Raw genomic sequence first — 23055 nt, 5'->3', positions numbered from 1 at the left:
AGAATAATGAAGTAGCATTCATAGATCATTCAGAAATCTTATGGCTTAAGGGAAGAAACTGCTCCTACAAAAATGAGTGAGGGTCTTCTATTAGCATCTATGGGAAGGCATAAACAGTTAACGTTTCAAGCTGAGACCCTGGATCAGGTCACTAGTGGAGAGGTTGTGGAGACAGATGTTGGTAAGATCTCAGACAAGGTCAGGAATCGAAATGTTGAGCGTCCCTCTGACGAGTGTCTAAGGTTGCATATATTTCAATGCAAGAAGTATCGTAGGGAAGGCAGATGAGCTCAGGGCATGAATCAACACACGGAATTATGACATTGTAGCCATTAGTGAGGTTTGGTTGCAGGAGGGTCAGGACTGGCAGCTCAATATTCCAGGAGTTACGTTGGTTTAGATGTGACAGAGCTGGAGAGATTAAAGGAGGAGGGGTGGCAATACTAGTCTGGGAAAACATCATGGCAGTGCTCCGTCAGGACAGACTGGAGAACTCGGCTAGTGAGGCACTATGGGTGGAAATGAGAAATAAGAAAGGCACGATCATGTTAATGGGACGATATTACAGATGACCCCAAAGTCCTAGGGATTTAGAGGAACAAATTTGTAAAGAGATTGCAGATTGTCACCAGAAACGTAGGGTTGTTGTAAGAGGTGATTTTAACTTTCCAAATTTTGACCCAGAATTCCATACTGTAAAAGGACTAGATGGGATGGGGTTTGTTAAATGTGCTCTGGAAAGTTTCCATCATCAATATGTAGAAACCCCAATGAGAGAGAGATTGCAATACAGGATCTGCTAATCGAGAATGAGACAGGGCGGGTGACAAAAGTTTGTGTCAGGGAACACTTTGCATCCAGTGAACACAGTGTACATTAGTTTCAAAGTAAATATGCAAAAAGTTAAGTCTGGTCCTTGAGTGTGAGATTCTAAGATGGAGAAAGGCCAATTTTGATGGTATCAGAAATGATCTGGCAAGTGTGGATTGGGACTGGCTGTTTTCTGGCAAAGGTGTACTTGATAAGCGGGAGGCTGTCAAAAAAGGAAATCTGAAAGTACTAAGCTTGTATATGTCTGTCAGAATAAAAGATAAAGATAAGTGTAGGAACGTTGATTTTCAAGAGATATTGAGGCTTTGGTTAAAAGAAAAAAGGAGGTGCATAGCAGGTAGGTACAAGTGAGGTTCTTAAGGAGTATAAGAAATGAAAGAGAACACTTAAGAAAGAAGGCAGGAAGTTGCACTGGCAGACAAGGTGAAGGAGAATCCTAGTGGATTCTACAAATACGTTAAGAGCAAAAGGACTGCAAGGGACAGAATGGGCCCTCTGGAAGACCAGAATGGTAATCCATGTGTGGAGTAAAGCAGATGGGGAGGGGAGATCTCAGATTAATTCTTTGTATCTGTGTTTACTCAGGAGGTGGACATAGAGTCAGTAAAAGTGAGGCAAAATGGCGTCACCTTCATGGACCCTGTACAGGTCACAGAGGAGGTGTTTGCTACCCTGAGGCAAATCAGGGTGGATAAATCCCCAGAGCCTGACAAAGTGTTCCGTCATATCCAGCAGGAGGCAAGAGCAGAAATTGCTGGGGTCCTAACAGAGATGTTAAAATCACCCTTAGCAACAGAGGAGATCCTTAGCAACAGAGGATAGGAGTATAGGTAATGTTCTGCTGTTTAAAAAAGGCTCTTAACAGAAAGCAGGAAATTATAGGCCAGCGAGTGAGTCTGATGTCAGCTGTGGACAGGTTATTGGAAGCTATTCTAAGAGACCAGATATATAAGTATTCGGGTTGACATAGACTGATCATGAATAGTCAGCATGGCTTTGTGCTTGGTACATCAAGTCTAACCAATGTTAGGGAGTTTTTCAAGGAAGTTACCAGGAAAGTGGATGAAGGCAAGGCAGTGGATGTTGTCTACATGGCCTGCAGTAAGGCATTTGACAATGTCGTCCCATGTAAGAAGTTGGTCAAGAAGGTTCAGTCAAAAACGAGGAAATCTGCAGATGCTGGAAATCCAAGCAACACACACAAAATGCTGGTGGAACACAGGAGGCCAGGCAGCATCTATGGAAAAAAGCAAACAGTCAATGTTTCGGGCCAAGACCCTCCATCAGTTCCCTTCATGGTCCTGATGACGGGTCTCATCCCGAATCAGCAACTGTTTTCTCCTTTCCTTAGATGCCGCCTGGCCTGCTGAGTCCCTCCAGCATCTTGTGTGTGTTGCTAAGAAAGTTCAGTCGCTCGTCATTCAGGATGAGAAAGCAAATTGGATCAGACATTGGCTTTGCTGGAATAGCCAGAGAGTGGGAGTGACTGGAGGCCTGTGATTAGCGGTGTGCAGCAGAGACTGGTGCTGGGTCCTTTCTTGTTTGTTATCTATATCAATGATCTGGACGATAATGTGGTTAACCGGATCAGCAAATGCAACAGTGAGGGAGGCTATCATGGTTTGCATCAGCTGGAAAAATGGGCTGAAAATGGCAGGTGGTATTTAATACAGACAAGTGCAATGTTTTTCACGTCAGTAGGACCAGTCTTACACAATGAACGGTAGGGCACTGAGAATTGTGGTGGAATAAAAGGACCTGGGACTTCAGGTCCATAATTCTTTGAAAGTGGCATTACAGGTAGATGAGGCTTGTAAAGTGTTTGAGAAATTACTCAAATATACCACTGGATCATTTCCGACTTTGAAGAGAATTTTATTCATGATATCGTGGGGAGTGGGACCTCTAACTCCAAACAATACAGAGAGCACAGTTCCTTTTATACATGTAAAACCGATTGCAAAAACAAAGTTTGTTCGATTCCCTTGTGAATTACCTCAATCCCCTTCTGAATTACAAAAAAAAAACTAGGTTCACATGCAGTTCTCTTGTGATAAGCTATATCCATAGCAACAGCCAAAGTTAAAAATAATTCTATGAACAAAGAAAGTTTGTCCCATATCCTTGAGGCAAATTCTTACAAGATAAGCAACTGCAAGTATTTATTCTAAGAATTGTCTCTGCTAAAAGCCAAGGTCGTATCTATGACAAACTAAGTCGCAAACTGGTTTTCATATCAAAAAAAATTAACCCTTTATCTATCAAAATCTTTAACTCACAATATTTTCCTTGACAATCCCCACCTTTCTGATAGCAGGATCAGCCATGAAATTCGGAGTTCGCAAATGGGGCCTCAGAATCCGGTGGTAGGAGTCTCAATTTTAAACATTCCTCTTCATTATACTCCGGGACATAAACATCAGCATTAACCCATGGGAACTTAGAAACTGGGCGATTTGTTAAACGGGGTAGACTTGCACGTCTGAGTCGAGCGGCCAAAACACAGACTATAACTGCAGTGATAATAATTCGATAACGTACTAGCTTTCCCCACCAACCACCAAAGATCTTGCTGAAGGTCCACCATCCACCAGAAGGGTTATAGTTGTGAAGCTCTTCCCCGGTCTTATGTATCTGTTCTTCACTTTTATGGGTATGGGGCGTCCAGGTGGGTTATGTTTTCAAATTCATCAGGAATATAAATACAACATTCCTGCCTGTAATGGCACCAGCCCCTCCTTTCTCAGCTAGCATGATATCTTTGGTCATTCTATTTTGCAAGGCCACGGTTTGAGTGGCTACTACGTCAGCAGTTAAGTCTTTTGCGTATCTTCTAGAGCTGAGGTGGTGTCGTTAGCTAATTTCTCAAGGGCTGAGGCCATATAAATCAATTCCTGTGCAGCTTTCTCTATCCCATGATAAGGGAAGGCCGTCATCCAGAACCTTTCTATGTTCATAATCGCCTTCTTCCTTATCGAGAGGGTAATTGGTGAGAGTAATGCACTATAGGCACCACAAATCCAGTTCCAGTTAAAAGGTAGCCAAGGGTATGCTCGATCCCCACATATCCAAAATGTGCCATTTAATAGCCAGGGAGATCTTTCAGAAGTGCTATGATCTCCTCAACATCTACTAGTATCTTCTCTGCACTTAATCATTCCCGTAAATTGACTTGTCGTACCTGCCTGACACCAAGCACAACAGTGTTTCTTCCACCTCAGGCGACTGAAGAAGTTCAGCATAAGCCCCCAGATCCTCAAGAGCTCCTAAATGGGCACCATTGAGAGCATCCGGACTGGCTGTATCACCGCCTGGTATGGGAACTGCACCAACTTTGATTGCTGGGCACTGCAGAGAGTGATACGGACAGCCCAGCACATCTGTGGTGGTGAACTTCCCTCCTCTGAGGGCATTTACAGCAGCAGCTGCATAAAGAAGGCCTGGAAGATCATTGGGGACTCCAGTCACCCCCCAACCATAAACTGTTTCAGCTGTTTCCATCTAACAAACAGTACCGCAGCATTAAAGCCCGGACCAACAGGCCACAGGACAGCTTCTTTCTACAAGCCATCAGACTAACAAATTCACAAGTCTGTACATAACGTCAGAGTTACAACGCAAAGATTTTTTTCCTCCCTCACGTTGTGGGATGGGTGTAAGATTTAAATAAATTCAAATTCAAGCTTTTCAGCTGTTTGAGTAGCTACATGGAATCTCGGCACATTAGGGTTTGTTAAATTATAGTTAGGCATGTACCATCCCTGGAAGCAATTACTCCCAGAAATTGACACCTATTTAGAGTTATTAGCTCGTATTGTATCTGCTTGCTGCATCATCCTTTCTTTCTACTAAGGCCTTGGCTATATTCTGGAAGCATTCCCGTTCCTTTTCATTGAAGGGTGCTGGCAGGAAAGTTACACCCTAGCCTGCACGAGTAGCAATCCTGTTACACACCCAGCAACTTGAAATACTGTCTTAAGTAGCACACTCATATACTAAGCCTGAACAAGTATTATAAGCCCAGGTAAGTCCAGATGCTAAAGTAAAAAGGCAAATAAGTCCATTTATCATTAGCCATTTTATTTTTTTTCTTCAGTTTTCTTCCCTTCCAGTGCACTGTTGGACTTCAGAAGAGAAGGCAGATACAGTTCACTGTCATTGTCCCTTCTGGCACTTCCCCACCTGGCTATTTACCTCAGGAATTGGGCCTCAACCCCCTAGTTCAGTTTCCAATCATGCCCAGGTTCCACTAACTACAAGCACCTGCTTCCCATCAGCAAATGCAGGATGAAGACCCTGTGACCACAACAAGGAGCTTCCAATCTGTTGGTTGACTCTGTTGTAAGTAACCTTATTTCATAGTTCTTAGGACTGCTGGTTCTAAGTCTGGCATCACTCCTGGATACTGATTCCACTCTTGCTATGTCAAGAATGCCTCCTGACTCTGACTCTGTGCCCGTGTTCTGCACTTGGGTTCATCCGTTGCCTTGCTTGTGTAACATTCACACTTGGTTCTGTGTACCCAGTGGGCCTTGCCTCGTACTTTTGACTGCCATATGGATGGTGAGTAGCATCTGATAGGATCTCTTCCACTTAGGAGAGAGAGAGAATAATTTTTAATTATATATATATGTGATATACATACCTGGTTTAAAAGGATATGTATTTTCTTCCCAAGTCTTGGGCAAGGCTGCTGTCACTCTTTCTTGATTTGTTCTAATAACCCTCGTCTTGGCCTCTTACTATCTCCCAGATTTTCTTGTCAGTCCATATCAGCACAGTCTGAGACCTTTGGGGGGGGGGGGTGCGGTGTCTAGAACCTGTGGGCATCAATACTTCAAAAGGGGTCAGTTTGATTGCCCTGGTGACATGATTTCTTAAACTATACAGAGCAATTGGCATTGTCTCAGGCCATGGCATCATGCCTCATGGCCTCTTGGCATTCTTTGGCCTAGGTGTCTCTATTCATTCTTTTTACTAGATCTGAAGATTGTGGTTGATAGAGTTGGTGCCATGCCCAGTGCTTTAGTTAGACACCCTGTGAAAAGGCTATAAATTTACAAGGAATTCCAAATCGGGAATAAATTCCTGCACCAGTAGTTTAACCACTTTTCACGCTGTAAATGGTTCTACCCATTTGGAAAAAGTTTGCAACTACTGGCAGGTATTTAAATCCCCCACTTGCTGGCATATGTGCAAAGATTATCTGCAGATTCATAAACAAGAGAAGATCTGCAGATGCTGGAAATCCAAGCAATATGGACCAGATGCTGGAGGAACTCAGCAGGCCAGGCAGCATGGATGGAAGGAAAAGAGTCGACAGTTTCGGGCCAAGACCCTTCATCAGGACTCGGCCCGAAATGTCGACTGTACTCTTTTCCATAGATGCTGCCTGGCCTGCTGAGCCCCTCCAGCATTTTGTGGGTGTTCCTGCAGATTTATAAATGGTGCTTTTGGGGTGGGCAAATGGTTGAATGTAGGAGGAGACTTCCTCCGATTGTGTCTTTGGCAAATCTCACAAGCTCTGACCAGCTGTTCTGCTGCCTCTGTTGGCCCTGGCACAAACCACTGTTGTCGTGTTTGATGAGTTACCCCTCCTTCCCCCACATGCCTTTGGCAATACGCCAACCCAACAAGGGCATGTAGGAGACTACAAGGTCAGAAGGGACGTCCGTCATGGGGCAGTCGCAATCAGTTATCACGGGTGCAATTTTTATTTTTCCAAATTTGCTGTTCCGCTGCAGAGCCACCTGTGTGCTGCTAACAATGGTAATTACAGATGCAGTTTGCTGTAAGTGCACAGATACACCATGACTCCAGGGGAGGTGGTAGCTGTTTTGGTCCCTGCATCAGCGGCAGTGTTATTGGGTCTGAGTTGCCAGTATGGGCTTCACACTAAACCACAGCAACCTGTCGAGGCAAAGGAGTGGCCTGCAGTAACCAGTTTATTAATTAGGCCTGCTGGAGAGGTCATAAATCTTCCATGCTGCCACAGGGTACCCAAATCATGTACTACCCCACAAGCAGATCGTGATTCAGTAGAGGTATTCAGTTCTGCCCTCAGCCTAGATGCAGGCTCCGGTGGGTGCAAATAGTTTGGCTGCCTGCATTGATGCTCCTGAAGTGAGGGAGTGCACTTCCAATCCCTCATGAGGAGTCACCAGCCGAAGTCTCAAAACTATTAGGTTTACACGATGAACCATCAGTAAAAAAGAATCAGATCAGGGTTATCTAAAAGGGTAGAGCTCCAACCAGGGTGGTGCATAGTTAACTCACAGCCATGTTGTTCGGTGTCACTGCGAATGGGAACAAAGGTGGCCGGATTAAGGACGGCTGCTCTTTTTTAAAAAAGCAAAATCAAATTTGGCTTTGATTTGACCTCATAACCTGTTCACTGTAAAGTGTTGCGCAGCTGCCGAATTGCGGAGTAGCAGTACTGCGGGAGGTGTCAATACCATTCAGGAATGGCCTAATATTGTAGGCGTCGCCTTTTCGACTACCCGCTCATAGGCAGCCGGGCAGGACACGCACCGCGAGTGGCAATTCAGTTGCGTAACATGCCACTGGTCTTTTCAAGCCACCGTGTTCCTAAGTCAGCACGGCGCTCGCAACCCCCTGCTTTCATTCGTATATAACTGTAAGGATCTAGATTAGCCAGGAATGCTTGTGCCCGGAGCCATGTCTTCATCGGAGCCTCAACTGCCTGTTCCATTTCAGGGCTCCATTGGATTTGAGGTGGTGTGGCCTGTAGTATAGCTGTCCGAGGCACAGTATCATGGGCTCTGCATTCTGGAACCCAGTGTTGTCAGTAATTTGACATTCCGAGGAACCCAATCATTTCATTCCATTCCCATTCTGATGTGTCTATCCATGGCCGCCTCTACTGCCAAGATAAAGCCACACTCAAGTTGCAGGAACAATGCCTTGTATTCCTTCTGGGTAGCCTCCAACCTGATGGTATGAACATTGACTTCTCTAACTTCCATTAATGTCCCCCTCCCTTTCTTACCTGTCCCTTGTTTGTTTGTTTATTCATTCATTCATTCATTTATCTATTTATTTATTTTCCCCTTTTCCTTTCTCTCTCTGTCCCTCTCATAATCACTCCTTGCCTGCTCCCCATCTCCCTCTGGTGCTCCTCTCCCCCTTTCTTTCTCCCGAGGCCTCCCGTCCCATGATCCCCTCCTCTCTCCAGCTCTGTATCCCTTTCACCAATCAACTTTCCAGCTCTTAGCTTCATCCCTCCCCCTCCCACTTTCAAATCCCTTACCCTGTCTTCTTTCAGTTAGTCCTGACGAAGGGTCTCGGCCCGAAACGTCGACTGTCCTTCCTATAGATGCTGCCTGGCCTGCTGCGTTCCACCAGCATTTTGTGTGTGTGTCTGCTTCTTCTGGTCTAGGATTCTGTGCGATTGCGGGCGAGCGTTCAGGATCAAGTCTCCTCGGGGCTTGTTACAGAACATAGCTCAAATAGGTAACAGTTGTTTGGCTGACCTTAGATAATGAGGTTCAATGTCCATGGGTTGCCAAGTGGATGAAGTCTGCCTGGCAATCCGCCAGTGTCTCGGTGGCCAGTAGCAAATCATCAGCATATTGTAAAATGACATTTGAGTCTGGCAACAGTAATATACTCAAGCCGTCTCGTACGGCAGCTGCATATACCGCTAGGTTCTCAGTACGGCCCAGAGGCAACCTCCTCCAGTTATATTGTTGTCTGTTACACGCAAAGGCCAGCAGGCATTGGCTGTCTTCGTGTAGAGCCATCGAGATTCAGGAGGTATTGAGGCTGAAATGACATTTGCGGCCGGTACAACCGGGGAAAAGTGTTGGACTACCTGAACCACTGTTGATGGTTGTTGACTTCAGGAGGGCACGGAGCGACCACTCCCCATTGAACATCGACGGCTCCTTAGTAGAGATTGTTAAGAGCACCAAATTCCTTGGTGTTCACCTGGCGGAGAATCTCACCTGGTCCCTCAACACCAGCTCCATTGCAAAGAAAGCCCAGCAGTGTCCCTACTTTCTGCAAAGGCTGAGGAAAGTCCATCTCCCACCCCCCATCCTCATCACATTCTACAGGGGTTGTATTGAGAGCATCCTGAGCAGCTGCATCACTGCCTGGTTTGGAAATTGCACCATCTTGGATCGCAAGACCCTGCAGCGGATAGTGAGGTCAGCTGAGAAGATCATCAGGGTCTCTCTTCCCGCCATTACGGTCATTTACACTGCACGCTGCATCCGCAAAGCAAACAGCATTATGAAGGACCCCATGCACCCCTCACACAAACTCTTCTCCCTCCTGCCATCTGGGAAAAGGCTCCGAAGCATTCATGACCAGACTATGTAACAGTTTCTTCCCCCAAGCTATCAGACTCCTCAATACCCAGAGCCTGGACTGACACCAACTTATAGTCCTCTGCTGTGCCTACTGTCTTGTTTAGTATTTATTGTAATGCCTGCACTGTTTTGTGCACTTTATGCAATCCTGAGTAGGTCTGTAGTCTAGTATAGTCTTTTTTGTTTTGTTTTTGTACTGTGTCATGTAGCACGATGGTCCTGAAAAACATTGTCTCTTTTTTACTGTGTACTGTACCAGCAGTTATGGTCGAAATGACAATTAAAAAGTGACTTGACTGACAACTCTCAAATCTTACAGAAACCGCCATTCGTCCGGCCTGCCTGGTTTGGGGATTGGCAATATGGGCGTATTGCAAAGGCTTTTGCACAAGGTGTAGCACACTTTGCTGTAAGAGAGTCTCGATTTAACACCGTTAGCAGCCTCAGGATGTGAATGGTATTGGCAGATGGAGGGAAGTCGCATTTTTTTTTCTTAAAAGTGACTCAGTGGGGTGCTGTAGAGGCAACGAATCCTGTATGCTGCTTATGCCATGCCTGTGGGGATGGGTCATCTCCTCTTAGTGGAGGATCAGACTGGAGAGGAGGGGTGGGCAATCACATTTTAAAAGCACAAGTGATCCTGAAAGGGTTCACTCCAGTATCCAGTGTGAAATCAGTTATGCCCACTGGAAAGGAGTCCTGGGTCCCCTCCCTTAATTGATTTACTATCAGGCCCAACTCTAGGTTGGCAGGGTGGGGGGGGGGGTTATGCCCAAAGACTCATGAGGTGCGGAACAGTTTATTAAAAAAAAATATCTTCACCGCCACTAGTACTATTTCCCTAGCTGGAGACTCACCACCACTAGTACTGTTTCCCTAGCTGGACACTCACCGCTACTAATACTGTTTCCCTAGCTGGACACTCACCGCCACTAGTACTGTTTCCCTAGCTGGACACTCACCGCTACTAATACTGTTTCCCGAGCTGGAGACTCACCGCCACTAGTACTGTTTCCCTAGCTGGAGACTCACCGCCACTAGTACTGTTTCCCTAACTGGACACTCACCGCCACTAGTACTGTTTCCCTAGCTGGACACTCACCGCTACTAATACTGTTTCCCTAGCTGGACACTCACCGCTACTAATACTGTTTCCCGAGCTGGAGACTCACCGCCACTAATACTGTTTCCCTAGCTGGAGACTCACCGCCACTAGTACTGTTTCCCTAGCTGGAGACTCACCGCCACTAGTACTGTTTCCCTAACTGGACACTCACCGCCACTAGTACTGTTTCCCTAGCTGGACACTCACCGCCACTAGTACTGTTTCCCTAGCTGGACACTCACCGCCACTAGTACTGTTTCCCTAGCTGGACACTCACCGCCACTAATACTGTTTCCCTAGCTGGAGACTCACCGCCACTAGTACTGTTTCCCTAGCTGGAGACTCACCACCACTAATACTGTTTCCCTAGCTGGAGACTCACCGCCACTAGTACTGTTTCCCTAGCTGGAGACTCACCACCACTAATACTGTTTCCCTAGCTATTTAGTTGCACTTCAATAGCTGGAGAAAATTCTACCTATGAAGTGTATGTTTTGCCAAACCCCATCAAGAGCCTTGTTCACCGTTACTATCATAAAGCCGAAAGACTGCGGTGCAATTTAACTGTCTGTGGTATCAATTCACAAGCTGGAAACAGACCCTATTTTTAAAAGGTGCCCCAATTGGGTTTCATCTTCGATCAAGGCTTGCAATGTGCCCATCCAGGGATTCCCGCTAGCCGCCAACTATATCAGGCAGGGGATTCGTTTTGGGTCTCGGCTTGCGGTAATGTTGGGCTTGAAACTGAGGCAACTTGGTTCCGGCATTACCCTAAAATGCATCAGAGGTGAAATGGATGCACACTTTTAACTTACACAAGACTCGTCAACCTAACAAATTGACGGGTGAGCTTTGAACCTCCGCATTGAAACTGTGTGTTTTCCCATTTTAATACTCACAGGTCCAGATAAGGGCTCTATCATGGGGATTTTGACTACCCTGACTGTCTTAACACTTTTCTCTCTGTTTGGCAAGTCCACGGATGATATGGTAGTGCCGGAATCGATCAGAACTCCTCTCCACAGATGCTGCCTGGTCTGCTGAGTTCCTCCAGCATTTTGAGGGTGTTGCTCGGATTTCCAGCAGATTTTCTCTTGCTTGGTATTAAAGCTTTTACTGGCTTGATTAATTTTTAGAAGTTTTTGGATGCTAGCTTAGACACCAAGTATGGTTTCCCCCCTCCCCCCGGGTGTTTTTGTAGGCAGGGTTTGTTTTGCACCTTCTCTCCTACTGTACTTGGGATGATAGTTAGCAGGCAGTACGATCTGCTGTAAGTATACATTTAATTCAAAGGCCAGATCACTCATGACTGGCAGGAAATTTCTGAACAATAATTTATTGTACTATAATGGACAGCAATGCAATTTTCTGGCTATCTAAACTCCAAGGTTCCTCTGTATTGAACATAAATCATATTTCAAGTCATTTTCCCCAGGGCAACTAACCAAATGCAATGCTTCAAAAATCTTTGGCTTGCAAACGTTTGTATCTGTTCAACACGATGTAATTAATGTGCTTAATAAGTCTTAATTATTTCACAAAGATGCCAATTTGGTATTTCCACACACGTTAATAAGACCATAAGGCCATGAGACATAGGAGCAGAATTAGGCCATTTGGCCCATCGTGTCTGGTTTGCCACTTCATTGTGTTGATCCATTTTCCTTCTCGGCCCCACTCCCCTGCCTTCTCTTCATGCTCCAACCAGTCAAGAATCCATCAATCTCTGCCTTAAATACACATATAGACTTGGCTTCCACAGCTGCCTGTGGCTACAAATTCCACAGATTCACCACTCTCTGGCTGAAGAAATTCCTCCTCATCTTCATTTTGAAAGGACACCCTTCTATTTTGAGGCTGTGTCCTCTGGTCCTAGACTCTTCCACCATCCTCATCTATCAAGGCTTTTCACCATTTGATAGGTTTCAATGAGGTCACCCCCTCATTCTTCTGAAACCCAGTGAATACAGACCCTGAGCCATCAAACACTCCTCGCATGACAAGCGATTCAATCCCTGAATCGTTTTTATGAACATCCTTTCTCTACAATTTCAGTACATCCTTTCTAAGATGAGGGGCCCAAAACTGCTCACAATACTCCAAGTGAGGCCTCACCAGTTTTAATATAATTTTAACAGTAGTCGGCAGAATTCGGCATGAATACCCAAAGTTCAAAGTAAAGTTTATTATCAGAGTACATACATGTCACCACATACAACCCTGAGATTCTTTTTCCTGCGGGCATACTTAAACAATCTAGAGAACAGTAACTGTAAACAGGATCACTTAACAACAAACTGTACAAATAACAAGATAAAGAGCCTTTAAAGTGAGAAATTGGTCTCTTGAGTATTACACATCCTTATGGATGTCAGACATTAATATAATTAAAACAGTAGTCAGTAGAATTTGACATAAATATTCTTATGCATTTTACATGGAGTAACTTCAATTCAGCTGCACTTTGCAAACTTTTCATGTCTTGTCCCATGAGGGGTCTTGTCCCACTGAGAAATTGAATTCTATTGTACCCTTAGCTGTTGATGTCTTCTCTCATCTTGTCTGTTAAAGAATGCCACATGTGAAGTAACAGAACTGAGATTCGTTCTGCATCGATTGTCCTAAAAATGACAAGAGCATGGCAACACATTGAGAAAAACATATAAACATTGAATGAAGTTTTATTGTGAAGCTGTTTTAATGTGTTGTTTCTTAATTCTCTTAGCTTATAATGGTGGCATCCAACATTAAGGACCCCCATCACCTTCTTCTCATTGCTGCCGTCAGGGAGGAGGTACAGAAGCCTGAAGACACACACTCAGCGATTCAGGAACAGCTTCTTCCCCTCTGCCATCAGGGAGGAGGTACAGGAGCCTGAAGGCACACACTCAGTGAATCAGGTACAGCTTCTTCCCCTCTGCCATCCGATTCCTAAATGGACATCGAAACCATGAACACTACCTCAGTTTTTAAAATTATTTCTGTTTTTGTGCTGTTTTTAATATAACTATTTAAATATATACTTGCTGCAATTGGTTTGCTTATTTATTTTTTCTATATTATTATGTATTGCATTGTCCTGCCCCCGCTAAGTTTACAAATTTCACGACATATGCTGGTGATATCAAACCTGATTATAATGTAAGCCCATTGATGTTTTAAATTGTCAGTATTGTTTCATTACTTTGTTTTTAATATTATGCCAAATATTAGCATGCAAAGAGGATTGATAATCTTTTTGAAAAACTTATGGATGAATAAATGTGGTGCACACTGATAAAACAAAGTGTCTCTTCTGATGGCCCATTCACTTAGCCTTGTGATCTGTTATAATTTGCTGTGGCTTTGTTACGAGCACAAACTTGCCTACATGTAGCTATTTCTTGTTTATTTTTAAATGATAGCCTTGAAATTCCTAACATAACTCCTGTACCCTTAGCCCATTACTGGTCCCTTGGACGTCTCGTTTGTTATCTGCTAACAGCATTCCGCTCTGTCCCATTCTACTGCGAAGTGCCTGATTGACTTCATTAAATGAACTGGTGAGGCCTCACTTGGAGTATTGTGAGCAGTTTTGAACCCACCCCTTATCTAAGAAAGGATATGCTGACATTGGAGAGGGTTCAAAGAAAGTTCATGAAAATGATTGTGGGATTGGAAGGCTTTTCACATGAAGAGCAATTGATGGTTCTGGCCCTTTACTCACTGGACTCATTCCAGGTCTGCAGGGTATGAGCTATGATGAAAGATTGAAAGAACTAAATCTTTTTAGCCTAAGTAGACATGGAATGCGAGCAGACATGATAGAGGTGTTTAAAATCATTAGGGGCAATGTAAGGTGAATGCCATCTACTACTTCAAAACTAATCCATCAACAGGACACAGGCCCATAGGTGGAGACTGGTTTAAGGGGAAATGTCAGATTAACACCAGGAAGTTGTTCTTTACACAGCGAGTTGTGGACACATGGAACAAACTACCTAGTTGTGTAGTTGAGAGTAGTGCCTTAAGACTTTCAAATTTAAGCTCACTAGTTATTCCAAGACACTATGTGAATAGAAGGTTGGCAAGCTTTGTTGGGCAGCACAGCCTGTTCTTGTCAAAAACTTTCTAATGTTTCTTGGAGCAGGGAAAAATGCTCAAAGTGTGTACATTGTAAAAGCTATTTAATGTCTGTGAGCACAATGTAGTGAATTAAGATGGTTACTGGGAAAGTTCAGAAATGCAAACAAGAATTCAGAAAAATGGGAGGGGGAATCTCATTGAAAACTATCAAATGTTGAAAGGTCTCGATGGAGTGGATGTGGAGAGGATGTTTCCTATGGTGGGGGAATCTAAGGCCAGACACAGCCTCAGAATAGAGAGAAGTCCATTTATTATGGAGATGAGGAGGAATTTCTTATGTCAGAGAGTGGCGAATCTGTAGAATCTGTGGCCACAGGTAGCTGAGGAGCCCAGGTCATTGATATTTAAGGCAGAGGTTGATAGATTTTTGATTAGTCAGGGTGTGACGGGATACGGGGAGAAGGCAGGGGATTGGAGCTGAGAGGGTACGTGGATCAGCCATGATGAAATTTTGGAGCAGACTCGATGGGCCAAATGGCCTAATTCTGCTCCAATATAATAAAATCTAACGAATTTAGAAGGGGAAAATGTCCTATTGCCAAAATCAATATTTAGCATAAATGATTAAATGAAGAACTGAACATGATGCTAGTCCATAAAACTTGGTGTTTCTGCTGTTATAATGAATAGAGATCCAATTATCATCTTACCCAGTAAGTCGTGCCATAGCAAAGCGTGTAACCCCAAATATGTAATATCATCAACAGGAGCTGTTACTGCTCTTCCCACATTTACTATCAGTTACAAAGGTCACTGACGCTTAATGACTAATGATTAATTGGGGTGGCATGTTTGTGTAGTGGTTAGCACAGTGCTTCATTGTACAGGCAACCCAGGTTCAATTCCCACCTCTGCCTGTGAGGATTTTGTACGTTCACCCTGTGACTGCTTAGGTTTCCTCCATGTGCTCTGATTTCAAGTCAAGTCAACTTTTATTGTCATTTCGACCATAACTGTTGGTACATAGTAAAAATGAGACAATGTTTTTCAGGACCAGGGTATTACATGACACAGTACAAAAAATGAGACTGAACTACATAATAAAAAAAAACACAGAAAGCTACACTAGACTACAGACCTACATTGGACTGCATAAAGTGCACAAAAACAGTGCAGGCATTACAATAAATAAACAGGACAGCAGGGCAAGGTGTCAGTCCAGGCTTCGGGTATTGAGGAGTCTGATAGCTTGGGGGAAGGAACTGTTACATAGTCTGGTCGTGAGAGCCTGAATGCTTCAGAGCCTTTACACAGATGGCAGGAGGGAGAAGTTTGTATGAGGGGTGCATGGGGTCCTTCATAATTCTGTTTCCTTTGCGGATGCAGCGTGTAGTGTAAATGTCCGTGATGGTGGGAAGAGAGACACCGATGATCTTTTCAGCTGACCCCACTATCCACTGCAGGGTCTTGCAATCTGAGATGGTGCAATATCCAAACCTGGCAGTGATGCAGCTGCTCAGGATGCTCTCAATACAACCCCTGTAGAATGTGATGAGGATGGGGGGGGGGGGGGTGGGTGGGAGATGGACTTTCCTCAGCCTTTGCAAAAAGTAGAGACGCTGCTGGGCTTTCTTTGCTATGGAGCTGGTGTTGAGGGACCAGGTGAGATTCTCCATCAGGTGAACACCAAGAAATTTAGTGCTCTTTACAATCTCTACCGAGGAGCCGTCGATGTTCAGCGGGGAGTGGTCGCTCTGTGCCCTTCTGAAGTCAACAACCATCTCTTTTGTTTTGTTCACGTTAAGAGACAGGTTGTTAGCTCTGCACCTCCTCTCTGTAAGCTGACTCGTCATTCTTGCTGATGAGACCCACCAGGGTCATGTCATCAGCAAACTTGATGATTATGGTTCGAGCTGTGTGTTGCAGCAGAGTCGTGGGTCAGCAGAGTGAACAACAGTGGACTGAGCACACAACCCTGGGGAGCCCCCGTGCTCAGTGTGATGGTGTTGGAGATGCGGCCTCCCAGTCAGGAAGTCTAGGATCCAGTTGCAGAGGGAGGTGTTCAGGCCCAGTAGGCTCAGCTTTCCAATTGGTAGGTGAATGGTTCATTGTAGGCTGGCATGGCTGGAAGGATCAAAAGGGCCTATTCTGCACTGTTCCCCGATAATCCAATAAATAAATAAACCAAAAAATATGCAAATTAATTTTACCTAATGTTAATTGATAAGTAATAAATTTACAAGAGCATAAGAAATAGGAGCAGGAGTAGGCCATCCAGCCCATCGAGCCTGACCTGCCATTCAATAAGACCTTGGCTGATCGATAGCTACCTACCTTTTCCCCATAACCCTTAATTCCCTTACTATGTAAAAACCTATCCAGCTGTTTCTTAAATATATTTAGTGATGAAGCCTCAACTTGATGCATACAAAGAGCATGTCGGACAGACAAAAATAAATGGACTGCACAATATAACTTTTTTTCTCTTCCCCTGTGCAGTCCATTTATTTTTGTCTCCCCGTATGCTCTTTGTACAAGTCCCACATTGTTGCACTTTCTTCAGGTTTTGCTTTTAAACCTGCCTTGGTCTGGTGTATGTGAACTGCTGCCACCTACGTAAAGTAATTTGTTTGGCCAGGCAGGCTTCTGTTTAGATGTTGAAATTTTGTTCACGCTCCCTTTCGTTCCTGACTGAGTAGTGTCTCTGGTTGCTGTTTCCATTGATCGTGCAGTTTAAACTGTTCCTTTGAATGTGAGCTCCTGAAACTGGTGCTGTGGAGCCTAAAGCCCCTGAACCTCCTTCCTGATGGTAGCAACAAGAAGGAAGGCAGGGGTCCTTGAGGTTGATGAAAGTCTCCTAATGATGAGAGTGACATTGGTACTGAGTCGCCTTGAGGTTTTCAATGTGGAAACCAACAAAGGACAAGCAAAATAGCTTACACCAGCAGTGAATGGCAAATTAATTAAAATGGAACTGGACACTGGCTCAGCTGTTTCCAACATTCCACAAAATGAGTTTGAATGGCATTTCAAAGATACTGAAACGAAGCCCGCAGATATCCAACTAAGAACCCATACTGGAGAAAAAATAGCTCCTGAAGGAATGACGTTAGTAATAGTGAAATGCAACAACCAACAAACATCATTCAGCTAGTTTAAAAACAGGAGGGCCACCATTGTGGGGGCATGATAGGCTGAGACTACGAAAATTTGATCAGAGTTCTATCTACCATTTGCATGCCACGTGCCTTGCAATTGAGTCAACTGAAAGCGAATTAAGAAAGATGCCACAGCAGTGTTGAAGGATGGCATTGCAAAACCTCAACCATATCAAGGATAAAATAGTGTTAAATGAAAATGTTCCACCCAAGTTTTACAAAGCAGCCAGTGAGCTAAATCACATGGAGGCTGAGGGAGTTCTTTCCAGAGCTGAGGGCAGCCCATGGGCAACACCAGTGGTCTCGTTAGTCAAAAAGGATAGGTCTGTCATGTTCTGAGGTGATTTTAAGGACACCAACAGCCCGGTACTGAAAGTAGATTGATGCATCTGCCCAGGATAGAGAATACCCTTGCAAACCTTTCTGGAGGGAAACACTTCAGTAAAGTGGACTTAGCTGAGGCCTACCTACAGTTGGAGATGAAAGAAGAGTCCAAATTGTTTCTCACCATAAGCATACACAAAGGGCTTTATTGCTATAATAGGCTTATTTTTGGAGTTATATCTCCACCTGCACTCTGGCAGAAAGCTAAAATTGAATCTATTCTAATCTACCAGGGGTAGTAAGGGAAAGAGTTTACCCTCATTATTGATCATCAATCACTGTCCATTTTTCAATCCACAGAAGGGAGTTCCACTAAAAGCAGTGGCACAAATGCACCTTGGAGAACATAACTACAACTTCAAGGGAACAGCTATTCATAGAAATGTGGGTGGTTTGTCCCATTTTATCCTTGGGAAAAATCAACTCCGGAGTTGATATGTTATTTGTCAAGTGGGGTGCCATGCGCAATCCTAATCTGATGGAAAAACGGACATGGGAGCACGGACGAACATCTGGAAATCTCCATGAAGGCCTTCTTGGCTGCCGCTGTGAGGCCCGGGTCTCTGCTGGGAAGAACAGGCCCCCAGTCTACGGGGTCGCGTTGCCGGTGGCGGGGCCGTCATAGTGCGCTGGGCAGAGGACAGTGCTCGGAGAGGCTGTGCCAGAGGGAATGGTCGGAGGCTCGGAGGTTCGATGGACTCGGAGTCCACTGTGGTCGGGGTGCTTTCACCGTGCTGCGTCTGCAAGGCTGGGTCCAGTGGCACCGTGGAAGTCCATAGTGGGGGTATTTCCTTCTGCTGCCTTCGTGGGATGAAGAGTCTACCGGGACCCTGAGGACTTGTGGAAACTGTGTGGTGGTTTCTTTCGAACTTGGTCTTTTAACATCTTTGGACTATCTTTACTGTGCCCATGGTCTTTTTTAAAATCAATTATGGTATTGTCTGTACTTGTCGTAACTATATGTTAACTACAACTATATGTAACTGTGATTTTGTGTACGTCTTGTAGCTTTAGTTTTTGGTTTGTTGGGTGGTAGAATTGGTCTTCTGTCTTGGTGTGTCTGTGTAGTCTTGTTTTGACTGGGGGATTTGGAGCTCCTTTCTGGGGAACGCGCTAAGTTGGTAGTACGCTGCAGCCTCTCCGGACTCTGGATTTGGGGATTGCTAAACGTTATGTGAATTTTCTGGTCTAGTTTGTTTTGTCGTGTGCTTTTGTGATGTCATTCTGGAGTAACATTGTCTCATTTTTTTTAAACTGCATTGCAGTTGTGGTTTCTAAATGACAATAAACCGAAATTCAACTCAAAAGGGAATTCCTAAAAAGTTTACAAAAGAGGACACTCCTTTTGATGTATTCTCTCTCAAGCAAATCACAAGTCTCGCTATTATGGCAGAGTTGATCCAAAAGAGAGACCAGAAAAGGCCCCGCACTGTCGGGTCTACATGGAAACCCAAAATCGCTGGGAAGTGTGGCAGAAATTCCACTTCCCCATTTTTACCGGTGCCAGATTGAGAGTTCTTGCAGCACCCAAGCTGAGAGCTGAAGTGTTGGAGGAGATAAATGCCAGTTGTCCAGGCATGGTGAAAATTAAAGCAATGATTCGAGACTTTGGTGGACTGGGATAGATCTGCAGATCGAGCAGCTTGCCATGCACTCTTCGGGATGCCATCATGTCCAGAAGCTGCCAAGGGCAGCACCTCTCCATCCCTGGGAATGACCTGCATTGCCTTGGAAGAGGGGTTATGGGATTTTGCCAGACCATTCACGGGCAAACGAAATGGCCAGAAGTGTCCCCAACAGCCTCCACTATGGCCTCACACTCTGTTATTGTGTTGAGACACCTCTTCCCAAGGACTGGTGTTCCAGAACACTTAGTCAGTGACAATAACCTTATAACAATTACAGCACAGAAACAGGCCATCTCGGCCCTTCTAGTCCATGCCGAACGCTTACTCTCACCTAGTCCCACCGACCTACACTTAGTCCATTCCTTTCCTGTCCATATACCTATCCAATTTTTTTTTTAAATGACAATATCGAACCTGCCTCTACCATTTCTACTAGACCACGGTTTGTTGTGGAACAGTTTCAGCCCTTCCTGAAAATGAATGGATATTACATCTGCACCGTATCACACAACTACAAAAGACTTGATGGAAAGCTTTGTCTAAAGAGCCAGGTCAGCAGAACCCACTACACTGAAATCCCACCAATTTACATGTCACAATGCAGCTTGCCCCACAACTAACAGCTCATCAGCCTTCCTGTGTCACCTCTTGTGCTTCCACTTGGATCTCCTCAAACCCAGTCTCAGAAGGAGTACGCAGGATGAACAGCCAAGACAAATTGAGGGCTCTTCAAACGTGGAGGCTCGATGTTTCACTCCTGGACAAGCAGTCCTGGCAGAGGTGATCAAAAGTAGGTACTTGGAAAGATTATCAATGGAATGGTACTACCCTCCGACACAGTGAAGATTATGTCTGATGTCATCTGGAGATGACACGCCAATCCGTTGAGGAGAGCAGAGACGATTGTTGGAGAAGAAAGCTGTTCAGAGTTGTCAGAGGCACTTCCTGCGGTCTCTGAGTCGACTCTTACACCCACCATGGAGGAGGCCCCAGGACCTGAGATTGTTTCACAGCCAAAAGTCTCACCAGCCAAGCAGAGTGACTCCCCCTTGACAGGAAAACGTTAAAGACGCAATTCCACAAGAGTAAGAAATCCTCCTGTGATTAAATCTTTATGCCTGAATGGGGCAATTTTAAATTTACTATGCTGTGGATGTCTACATAGTAGTATTACTTAGGTTATTCTGTATGTTGAGTGTGTACAGTATATATGTACATATGAGTGTATATGGCTAGTGAGCAATGTGTTACATGTTTCAGTTGAGATGCATTCTTTATTGAGTTGGAGTTTATAGCTAAGCAGGGAGGAGTGTAGTGCATTTAATATTTCAGTAGTATTGTAAATATATTATTTGATTAAGCATTTTCTTTGTTTACACAATTCTTATGGGTTATACACGTCACATGCGAGCGCCTCGCTGAAGAATATTCAAGTATCTCTGGCTCCCGTGTTTTTCTTGCGATCAGTTTAACGCTCTCCATCATAAAAAGAGAATCTGATAATTATATAGAATGAAAATGAAAAGTAAGTTTTGTTTTAATTTAAAAGTAGAATGCAAGTTTGTACTTAATTTCCGCGAAAGTTCATCATTTTAACCTGCATAATCGGGCGCCAGCTTCGCTGCAGATAATAAGCAGAAATGTTGACTGTGAATACGTTGGATAACTGATCTTTTGCAGTTATTTTTCCACGGTAATCCGTTATCTCCAACTTGTTTTACCTGTTTCTCACCAGGTGAACAGATAATCGCGGCGTCTTCTCTGCACGCAAGCGCACTAGCACTGTCTTTTTTTGGGGGGGGGGCTCGGTCCAGTGCCACGCATGCGCCGGACGAATGCCGTCCCCAAACGCATGCGCACAACGCAGATGGCCGGAAAACGAACGTCGGAGGGGGCCTCGAGCCGGGGCGGTTGCCCTTTAAAATTGCACATGCGCATTGCGTTTCCTGCCGTCGTTAAACCCGGCCGGACGGCTGCGCCATTAAGTGTTTTTTTTAAAAAAAGGTTATTCTTTAATTCTCGATGAATGTCAGTCAAATACGGAGTGATCGTATTATCCTTTGCAAGTTTAAACTGCACAGGTAAAGTAGTTGGGAGGAACTAGGGCTTCCCCTGTTGTTCTATTATCTGTTTGGATAAAATCTAATCGCTCCCACCGCCCCACTTAACTCCTGGCCTTTGCTGCTCTGGTAATTGGTTTATTATCATTTCAGGCACCGAGATACAGTGAAAAGCTGGTGTTTGCGTCCATTCCGACGGATCATTGTACACCCAGGTCGTGCAGAAAGAAAAAATAACGCATAGTCTAGTGGAGTATTACTGTTACTGAGAAAGTACCATCGTAGAGTAGACAAATACCGTGCATGTTATTCAGTGCTTTAATCAGTCTTCAAAAGGCAAGTATTAAGCTTAAGTCATCCTTGGATGTAACCATGGTTAACGTTTCTTTCTTTCTTCCAATATTTTTATTAAGTTTCTTATACTGTAAACAAATACAACGTTCATAAGGATACTTATTATAAATCAAAATAAAATAGCATAAAATGCACTGAATATGAATCACACTGATGCAATCACGGTATCCCATAATGATCAATCAAATAAAATAAATTGAATGATGAAATACCGTAGTATGGTTAATTATATTTAAAAAAAACTATACCCCCTACCAAGACAAAGCTGGTTGGTAAAAAAAAGAGAGTACTTTACCATAGTTTTTATAGTAATAGCCCAGATCTATATTTTAATAACAATTCAAAGATTTTTAAAATAGTTCAGAAAGGGTCCCCGTAACATTTCAGTCCAGTGGTGAATTCATGTTGTCCGACCAAGCCCCCGTGAAAGATTTGGGTAATATTCAAGTCAAGTCCAGTGAACTTTTATTGTCATTTCGACCATAACTGCTGGTACAGTACACAATAAAAATGAGACCATGTTTTTCAGGACCATGGTGTTACATGACACAGTGCAAAAAACCAGACTGAACTACGTAAAAACAACATAAAAGCTACAGTAGACTACAGACCTACCCAGGACTGCATAAAGTGCACAAAAACAGTGCAGGCATTATAATAAATAAACAGGACAGTAGGGCAAGGTGTCAGTCCAGGCTTCGGGTATTGAGGAGTCTGAAAGCTTGGGGGAAGAAACTGTTCCATAGTCTGGTCGTGAGAGACCAAATTCTTCGAAGCCTTTTCCCAGATAGCAGGAGGGAGAAGAGATTGTATGAAGAGTACATGGGTCCTTCATAATGGATGCAGCGTGTGGTGTAAATGTCTGTAATGGCAGGAAGAGAGACCACGATGATCTTCTCAGCTGACTTCATTATCCGCTGCAGGGTCTTGCGATCCGAGATGGTGCAATTTCCAAACCAGGCAGTGATGCAGCTGCTCAGGATGCTCTCAATACAACCCCTGTAGAATGTGATGAGGATGGGGGGGGGGGGGAGGGAGATAGACTTTACTCAGCCTTCGCAAAAAGTAGAAATGCTGCTGGACTTTCTTTGCTGTGGAGCTGGTGTTGAGGGACCAGGTGAGATTCTCTGTCAG

General features: G+C 44.3%; 1 long non-coding RNA gene across 1 annotated transcript in view; it reads left to right on the top strand.

Moving 5' to 3' along the window:
* Positions 1 to 22300, top strand: part of LOC132381435 (uncharacterized) — a 41231-nt gene extending 18931 nt beyond the window's left edge. The window contains exons 3-5 of the long non-coding RNA XR_009508030.1: positions 11248 to 11373; positions 12998 to 13172; positions 21721 to 22300. This is a non-coding gene — a long non-coding RNA (uncharacterized LOC132381435). The remainder of the gene's footprint in view (positions 1 to 11247; positions 11374 to 12997; positions 13173 to 21720) is intronic.
* The last annotated feature ends 755 nt before the right edge of the window (positions 22301 to 23055 follow it).

The sequence above is a fragment of the Hypanus sabinus genome, chromosome 26, assembly GCF_030144855.1.
Source record: "Hypanus sabinus isolate sHypSab1 chromosome 26, sHypSab1.hap1, whole genome shotgun sequence".
In the NCBI taxonomy this organism is placed as follows: domain Eukaryota; kingdom Metazoa; phylum Chordata; class Chondrichthyes; order Myliobatiformes; family Dasyatidae; genus Hypanus; species Hypanus sabinus.
Note: the sequence above shows the minus strand (reverse complement) of the source record. Positions and strands in the feature narration are given on the sequence as shown.